Genomic DNA, 7,716 nt, shown 5'->3' with positions numbered 1-7,716 from the left:
GAAGACCAAGGCTTTCCACATTTGCCTGTTTTTCAGGCAAATACTCTAATCATTAAGTTATAAGGCAGTGGTGTACAACCTTTTTGGCAAATGTGCTCCAAGTTGAGTCCAAAGTATAAGATGGAACACCAAGTTAAAGATAGCAGCACGAACTATTATTGCCCCTTGCAAGCAAAGTTAAAAAATAAGAGGGTTTATTACAGGGTGGGAGGCAGACAAATTTACAATGTTAAAGAAAACTTTAACTATTAAACATCAGCTGAAACCCAAAACAGTTAATAGAGTCAAACTCTGGAAAATGGAGCCATGGGACCTACCACCTATCCCTGTCCATTGGGCAGGAAGACTGAGCCGGGGCTCTACTACCTATGCCAGCTATCCTAAGCAGGTGCTGGGAAGGAAGATCCAGCTAGAGTACCCTGTTGTGATCAAACAGGGCAGGTTGGAAGCAGCTTGCTGGGAACAAGAGGAGGAAGGGGAAGAGGAGCCAGGCACCAGATCCTGCTCCTGGAAGGTAAGTGAGCCAGGACTGTGTGTTTGGCTTGCTGAGTATTTGCTTGGGTGCATGTTCTGTGTAATTGGGAGTGCTGTTAGCTCAGTGATTGCTGAATGATTACTGCCTGTGTCTTGAGAAAAGCTCTAACAAGGGGAAGGAACCAGTCCAGGCCAAGGACAGTATAAAAGGAGAATCCTTGAGTAACCAGGGAGTGAGAGAGCAGGGACAATAAATAGGGGAGTATATGGGTCAGTTTTTTTCCCTCTGAAGGGGAGCTTTTAAGGTAAGTTCTTTCTTTAATTAAGAGTAATTAATCTATATATACTTAGTGTAAGTATTGATCTAACTGCTGAGTTCTAGCTATTTAAGTCCCTTGTTTAACTGGAGACCAGAGTGAGTGGGGAGTTTGCTAGGAAGTTTGCCCAGAAACTCTCTCACCCTCTTTCATTGTAAGTTTGGTGAGAGGAAGCAGGTTAGGGGGGGGAAGGAATCTCTCAGGATCAAGGAGTAGCAACCAGGCCAGCTTACAAAGCAGTTTGTTAGAGATAGTCTGTTTGGAGACCGGGGCAGGAAGAAGTAGGTAGTAGATTTAAGATACCCAGAGAAATGGCCATATGATGTTGCAATGCCAGAGCCACTGCTACTGCTAGGTCTTTCTCTAGTTGCATCTGTGAGGTATCTGTACAAGCAGGACTGGCTACTATTGAGGCTTCCACACAGGTCCTGGTTTGGTGGTATGGAGACTGTAGGTTCCTTCTGGTGTCAGCCACGTGGGGGAATGCCTGCGATATGGGTGGTGGTGTCCCTCAGGGAGCAGGCAAAAGAGCTACAAGAGGTAGCAAGGCTCCAAAGCATCCTTTGTCTTGAGGACTTCATTGACTTGATTCTGGAGGATCTAGGACAGCCAGGGGTGACCCTGGAGAAGAGAGAAGATGGGACTCTCAGAAAGGTTGCCAGAGGTCACAAGATTCCACAAGCAGAAGTCTTCATGCCTGCCTGCAGCAGGTTATGTTGAGAACAGATATGGTGCTCTAGCAACAGAGGAGAAGGAGCATGTGCTGTCAGCAGAAGAGGCCAGGCCTCCCCCAAGTTAGGAAGATTGAGACCACTGCCACCAAATGGAACTGATAGGCAGTGGTGGTTAGCAGCTCCCTTCTGCAGGGGACAGAGGTTTTTGGTTGTAGCCGTGTTGATTTAAGGACATGGGTAGGCAAGATTCTTTGAGTAGATGTGATTTTTATCTTTTATTAGACCAACTCGGTTTAATAAAAGATATCACATCTACTCAAAGAACCTTGCCTGCAGGGAACAGAGGCATCCATCTGTTGGTCTGACCTATTGTCTGGTGGGGAGGAGGGGAGTGGTGTCTGCTGCTTTCCCAGAGCCTGAATCTGAGGCATCACAGAGGGATTACTGAGACCCCATGGTGCTCATTCATGTCAGCACCAATTAAACTGCCAGGAGGGACTCTGAACAGATCAAGAGTGGATCTGGGTGTAAGGGTGAAGGGGGACAGGGGCTCGGGTGGTGCTCTCCTTAATCTTTCAGGTCAAGGGGAAGGGCCTGGGAAGGAGGGCATGCATCCTGCAGATCAATGGTGTTACCAGCAAGGCTTTGGCTTTTTCAACCACAAGATCCTGTTCTAAGAAGACGGATTGCTAGGAAGAAGTGGTTTCAACCTAATGAAGACAAAGAAGAGCATCTTTTCAGACAGGTTCATTAAACTAGAGAGGAGGGTTTTAAATTACACTTGCTGAGGGATGGAGACCAAAGCCCTGAGGTAAGTGGCTGCCCTGGAGGTAGCCCAAGCAGAATGGGGTGATGGGAGGCCTTCTCATTCTTCCTGAGAACGGGCAATTGGCTAGTTACCTTGGGTGTCTGTACACCAATGCACAGAGCCTGGAAAACAAGAAGGCAGAACTGTAAGTCCTTGCACAGTCCCAAAACTATGATGTGACTGGAATAACAGACTTTCTGGGAAGGCTTGCATGACTGCAGCACTGTCATGGATAGGTATACACTGTTCAGGAAGAACAGGCAGGGGAGAAGAGGAGGAGTCACTTATGTAAAATGGCTGTATAGACTTCAGAAAAACAGACTTTGCCCATCAGCTCCCCAAGGAGTCAGAATCCCCTGGGAGGCCAGTCTGAGGGGGGAAAGAAGTCCAGGACCACTGTTTCTACTTTACAAAAAACTTTACTGAGGATGCAGGAATGGACCATCACAATGCCCAGGAAGACTAGTAAGTATGGCATTAGATCAGCTTGGCTTAGCAGGGAATTCTTTAGTGAGCTAAAACACAAAGGAGTGGAAAACAAGAAGTGGAAACTTGAACAGATGACTAGGCAGGGGTATTGGTTAGGCATCCAAGGATGAAATCGGGAAGGCCCAAGTGCAATTAGAGTTGCAGCTAGGAAGGGACATAAAGGGTTTCTACAAGTATGTCAGTAACAAGAAGAAGATCAGGGCAAGTGTGGGTCCTTTACTGAAAAAGGGAGGCAACCTAGTGACAGATGATGTGGAAAGTGCTGATCTACTCAATGCTTCTACCTCAGTCCTCACAGGCAAGGTCAGCTACCAAACTACTGCACCTGGCAGTACAGTTTGGGGAGGAGCTGAGCAGCCAACAGTAGCAAAAGAACAGATTTGAGACTAAAAAAGCTGGATGTTTACAAGTCCATGGGGCTGGACACTGTACTCAAGGGTGCTTGTGAAGTTGACTGATGTAATTGTGGAGCAGCTGGCCACTATCTTTGAAAGCTTGTGGCAATCAGGAATGGTCCCAGATGACTGAAAAAGAACAAATGTAGTCCCCATCTTTGAGAGGGAAGAAGAAAGATCTAGGGAACTACAGACCTGTCAGCCTCACAGTCTTTTGGGGTGGTGGGGGGCCATGAAGCAGGTCCCCAAGGAATCTACCACCTTTCCCTCCAAGTACTTAAAAATTATTAGTAACAGTCAGCATAAGGCATACACTGATAAAGATTTTGTTGGCCAATTAACCAGCCATATAGGCTGGAAGCCAATTTACAGGAATGCAGTCAGTCAGTGTGGAGAGCAGCTGACAGAAGGGGGTGGGGGAAGAATCATGGGGGCAGATCAAGCTCCCATGGTGAGGGAGGGAGTGGGGCAGGTGCTGCTCAGCTGGGGCCAGACGGAACCACAAGCTGCTTGTCCAGGAGGTGCTGACAGAGTGGGGAGGGGGGCTGGCTCCCCACTGCTGCATGCACCCCTTTGCCTCCCTTCCATGGCTGCCAGGAGAAAACCGAAGCTTAGCCAGTGGGCTGCTCCCTGGTCCAGACTCCCCTGGGCTGTAAGCAGAGTCACTTGTGCACTCAAGTCTGGTGATGGGGTGGGTGGGAACGCAGGGCCATGTATGTGCATGTGTGCTGTGTTGTCCTACCCAGTCCTCGGAGCTGTGGGGCTGGAGGTAGGGGAGGGGTATGCATGCACCTGGTAGGGCCCCATGGTGGCTCCCCCCTGGATTTCTCTCATGATTATGGTTACCCTATTTAAACCTGGATCTCCCATAGTCTAGTAGTTTGGGCTCTCACCCAGGATATTTGGTAAATGGGAGATTGTGGCAGGACCCTTTCTGCTCTCGGTTTTTTTACTTTAGCCTTTTTGTTCCTCGGCTTTACTTTGAAGTACATAAAGGGAAAATGTTAAACTTCAGGTGCAATGAAAAGATTCATCAACTTAAAATGAACTTTCTGTTCTGCTAAAGAGGGGGGGGGAGTAGGAGAGAGAGAGCAATTGTCATGTGGTGGCACCAGTGAGCCTAGTATTTCAAGCTTTGTGTTAACTTCCTGTGTTTGGATCAAACTTAGTTCTTTATCTTCCTCTAAAGAAGACTACCTAACTTTCCTGGCTTAAGGAGTGAGTTGTCTGATTGGTTTCAATTGCATATTATGCTGCTGCATCATCTGAAAGGATTTGAATTCTCTTTTAGGTAATCGGAAGAGCATCAGTACCAGGGAAAGCTCCAAGCAAGGATGTGAAATATCAGGCTGAAATGCAGGGAACTAGAACACTTTAGAGAGGCTTGTTAAATTGTCTTTTTTTTTTTTTTTTAATGCACTTTAATTTGACAAAACATGCCAAAAGATTCTAAAGAGAGATTTTTAACTCTCTTTTTCAAAGGGATTGGGAGCAAATAACGTAGCTGAAAGAAGTATGTACATCACCAAATGTCTACAAATGGGTTGCAGATGCAAGCAGTTGAATTCTGATGTGTCTGAGGAGTGATAAAATGTTTAATGGCTTTGGTAACTGTAGGGAATATTAACGTGTCTCTAATAAGTTAATTGGGTGTATCTTCTCTTTCAAATCCTAATTTCTGCCCAGGTTTCATTGCCACCTGATGAACTCTGGGTAACTAACAAAGTTAACAGGAAAAGCCTGATTTTACTATTAATCTCCACTATGTGTGAATATTCCCTTCTTTCATTGGGCCAGTGTAACCACTGGCCCTACTTTCAAGATGCTGACTATTCTCTTCCTTCCCACAGCTGGCCCTAGTTTTTGTTGGCTCTTTCCTGACTTTCAGACAACTAAATTCCCCATGGAATTTGACATTTCTAAAGCTGATCAGTAATTATCAGTGTCCCTCCTAGTTCTGCTGCCCTGGACAAGTGCCCAGTGTGCTAATAGGACAGGATGACCCTAGTCTCACCTCTACCCAATGCCCTTGCTCCAGAAGAAGGCTTGGGAGCAATGAGTGGCATTTGACATGCTGTATGGCTTAGGGCCTAAGCTTGGCAAGAGTAGGCCTGACCCTGTAGAACTTAAAAATGCTGGATAAGCAGCTGCCTCTTATTCTGCTCAAAATGGAACTGTATCCTTCATCTTGGAACTGGAACTACCATTCCCAATGGCTCTTCTACTAAACTCTTAATCCCTGCAGAGGTTTTGTTGCTTCAATGAACATTAAATATGCATAGTATCTAAAAGCATTACTCTGTGGTACACTCTTAGAATTATTGTAATGTCATAAAGGTAGCTGTATGATTTTTGTAATCCATTAACCCTGCTATAGAATTCAATGTTTTTCCCCTACATAAAGGGAGCAGAGAGAGGCTTAGGGCATGTGCTTGGGGCACAGATATACAGTTACACTGCTTTAATATGGGTAAGGTGGGGAGGCAAATCATTGTGGTTTTGCTTCATGTGGGATAGGAGTAGATAAATAAACTGATTGCACTGAGTTAATAGCAGCACTGTGGTATATTTTCCTCCTTGTTAAAATAGTGAAACTTTCATCTGCTTGTGTCCTTGACTAACTGGTTCAGGTCTACTATGCTGAATAAACCTAGACCTTGTAAAGGATAAATCTATTGAGTATGTAAAGCTGTTGGAAAAAAATTTATGTCCAGAGGACTGTTATCTGGAAACTGATTTTTTGTCTACATACAACCTTTTCTATCCTGGCACTGTGAACATAGTTGTACTGGTACAGCTGTATTTAATATAACTTATCCTCATGCTAGTAAATGGAAGTACAGTTTACAGTTGTATAACTTGTCTGTGCTCTGGGTTGTATTGTTATAGTTATCCTGGTTTAAAAAGAAAATCGCACCCCTAACCCAAATAATTACCAGCACAGAAACTGTGTATAGTAGAGTCTTGCATCGGGTCAGTAATCTGCAAAGGCGGGAATGTGAGTTACTTTACGTTTTACAGCTTGCGTGCAGGTCTGAAAAAACCTGTTTTGAGTTGGCTTTGGGTCAGAACGTAAGCCTTACCACTGGCTGCTGACAAACGTGGGGGGAAAAAAAAATGCTTTACCAGAAGAAGCAGCGTGAAGAAGGAAGAATGGCTGCAAAGGAGATTAAAGAAAAGATAGATCGGGGTATGTCACTTCTAGATCAGCTTTAGACATGTTCCAAAAAGCCTGATTTATACAGATGCTGCAGAGCCAGATTGAACTAACATGCTGCTGCTTCTGGGAAAGCATTGCGGGAGGGGGTTCACATCTGTCAGCAGCACAGGTTGGATTGTAGGTTTGCCTATAGTGGGTCAGGTTGGTTCGTGGGTAAGAGAACTTGCTAATGCAGGTTCAGGTCTGGTTGTATAATATCAGGTGCAAGTCAGAAGCAGGCCTTCCTAAGAACAAATGCAAAAGGCAGCTGTCTTTTGGGGAGGGAGAGAGGCGGTGGCAGGGTGGTGATTATCTTCTATTGTTCCAGGTGCATGGCTGAGATAACTAGACAGACTTTCAAATGCAGTGGCATTTGCCATAAGGTTACAAAAACAGAGATGGTCTCTTTTATTGTATATTTGTGCAGTGGGGTCACAGTCTGATTAGCAGGTGTAGGCACTGAAAAGATACCAATTACTTCTTAATATGGAGCAATCAGCCTTTATGTACATCTTGGGACAACTTTTAATCTTGGGGTAAAGGACCTTCTGCAAACAGACGTATCCAAACTGGCCCTATTCTCAAGATTGAAGTTGGCATTTCCACAGAAACATGGCTGCATTGTCTCAGTACCACTTTGGGGAGGAGGGGGGGCAGGTCTCAGTGAGGCATGCTTCACCTGCTCTACACATGCTGCCTGCCAAAACAGATCTACATGGATCAAATCCCCCTATAGATCCTCTCAATGTTCCAGCAGTCCTCACCCACAAAGCTGTAGGGTCTACTCTATGATATACCAAACCCAAGTTATTGGGCTCAGAACAAGGGTAACTAGGTGAAAGTAAATGGACTTTGATATACAAAAAGTCAACATTCACCTGTTGGGTTGGGGGGAAGGGCATTGAGCCTGCCTATAATGGAGGAGGGCCCCCCCCCTTCCCCTCCCTTCAGTGCTGTCTGCAGGAAGGGGTGGGGTTGGGAAGAGGTCAGGGGAATGAGCTGCAGGCTGGGGTTTGCCTGGTCTGAGCTAGAGAGAGGGGCTGGAGGGGCTGTGAGGCAGGGGGGCTCCAATCAACCCACCCTCTCAGGCTGGGCAAACCCCAGCCTGCAGTTTGCTCTCCCTCCTCTCTGTCTCCCTTCCTCCAAACCACCCCGGGCGTGGGGCAGGGCTGCATCAGCCCAGCCCTGGTCATCATGCAGCAGATTAAGTCTAGGCAACACAAGTCCCCTAAGGCACTCCAAAGTGCAGTGCCTTCATCTGATCCCTCATTTGATAAGGTTTAATTTGTTGTGCAATTGGCCATTTTAAAAGCGCTCTGCAGCCAGGCACGTGTGTCACAGCACAGCTACAGAGGTCGTT

General features: G+C 46.1%; 1 protein-coding gene across 1 annotated transcript in view; it reads left to right on the top strand.

The window, feature by feature from the left end:
* The first annotated feature begins 698 nt into the window (after positions 1-698).
* Positions 699-7,716, top strand: part of APBB2 (amyloid beta precursor protein binding family B member 2) — a 393,847-nt gene continuing 386,829 nt past the window's right edge. The window contains exon 1 of the mRNA XM_059721648.1: positions 699-779. The gene's annotated coding sequence lies outside the window, so the exon portion shown is untranslated. The remainder of the gene's footprint in view (positions 780-7,716) is intronic.

The sequence above is a fragment of the Alligator mississippiensis genome, chromosome 2 (genome assembly GCF_030867095.1).
Source record: "Alligator mississippiensis isolate rAllMis1 chromosome 2, rAllMis1, whole genome shotgun sequence".
Classification (NCBI taxonomy): Eukaryota; Metazoa; Chordata; order Crocodylia; family Alligatoridae; genus Alligator; species Alligator mississippiensis.
Note: the sequence above shows the minus strand (reverse complement) of the source record. Positions and strands in the feature narration are given on the sequence as shown.